Here is a 1,626-nt window from a genome sequence, read left to right as displayed (position 1 = left end):
GTATACGACTGTGAAATTCAGACAGAATGCAGAAAATCAAGGTATGTGCGTTGTACATAGTTCTGCATCTATTGTACAAACATTTTTCAGTCCTACCTGTCACAATGAAGCAGGATGCACATTGAATATCAAATATCAGAGTTTGAGAAAACTGCGTAGTGTGATAACTATGCAGGGAAAGATTAAATCTTGATATCGAGATTGATCAGTTTGTTCAAAGGATGGTCCTTTGCTATTGATCATTGAAACTTCGTAAAGGTAAGCTGCAGTTTGCGTGAGTAGTTTTAGTGTATTGTGTGATACAATGGTGAATGCTCCGCACCTCGAGACATTCATGAAGAATGCATGAAAGTCAAAATTTACCATGCAGCATTAGTCAATGACTTCAAGACTGGAAAGTCAGCTGTAAGTGGTAGCATTGTGATTTCTATGTTTTTCAGTCTTGCTGAAGAACTGTGATGAGCTGTAATGTGAAGCTTATTTGGTCACCATGGAGTCTTTACCTTATAGATAATTTTTGAGCGACATCTTTCATCGAGCACCTGCCAATTTTTGTTTTCTTTTTTTTTATCACATCAATTGAGGTCCATAAATTAAATTTTAATGTAATGGAGAAGTTGTCCTATATTATATGTTTAAGATAGACTTTGATGAAAAGAAGGAGCACCATGAGCACCATAAAGAGAGATCTAGAGGAGTTCCAAGAGTTCTTCAATACTCTCAGTGTGCTGCTTTACACACCAAGAGTGCTGCTACTGGCACGGCTGTTCATCAGGGCGTCAGTAGGAGTGTGCCTGTATCACTGGTTAGTACTGGTTGTACTGTCAACTTTACTTAAAGGGGAAATCCAGTCCAAATATAAGTTAGTCTGATAAAAAAGAGTAAAATATTACGAGTTCAATGGTATAATTTTGATCGAAATCAGATGAAAAATAAGGAAGTTCTGACATTTTGAAGTTTCGCTATTTTTGGGGAAAACAGTTCTTGAACAGTCAATATGAATGTGTAAATAACAAAGTGAGCATGTCATTCCCTCACTTAACATATAGTTTGTACATAGGATTGTGAAATTTCCAGTTTTTCATTCAAATGCAATTATCCCCGAGGCTCAAATCCTTGTACAAAGTCTGTATATCTAACTGATCACTATTCTGAAGGTATTCAACGAGGAATAACGTTTCAGACTTCAGTGACAAAACTTTAATTTTCGTCATTTTTTTTTGTACATGATCAATGGACAATTGTGAGGGTATGACATAGTTAGCTCACTCATTTGCATATTCATATCCACTGTACAAGAACTATTTTGCAGAAATTATAAAAACTACAAAATGTCATAACTTTCTTATTTTTCATCCGATTTCAGTCAAATTTTTACCATTGAACTCGTAAGATTTTACTTTTTATGCCTCCGCCAACGAAGTGGCCGGAGGCATTATGTTTTCGGGTCGTCCGTCCGTCCGTACGTCCGTCCTGTTTTGTTTTTGTTGATATCTCAAGAACCGTTTTGTGGTTTTACATCAAACTTGGTATGAGGGTATATCCTGGGGGGATAATACTTTGTTTGGATTTTAGGGTCATGGGGTCAAAGGTCAAAGGTGGTTATTTTGTGAAAAAAAAAGGTTG

Source organism: Diadema setosum, chromosome 17 (assembly GCF_964275005.1).
Source record: "Diadema setosum chromosome 17, eeDiaSeto1, whole genome shotgun sequence".
Taxonomy (NCBI): domain Eukaryota; kingdom Metazoa; phylum Echinodermata; class Echinoidea; order Diadematoida; family Diadematidae; genus Diadema; species Diadema setosum.
The sequence above is the reverse complement of the archived record's forward strand: the minus strand, read 5'-3'. Positions refer to the sequence as shown.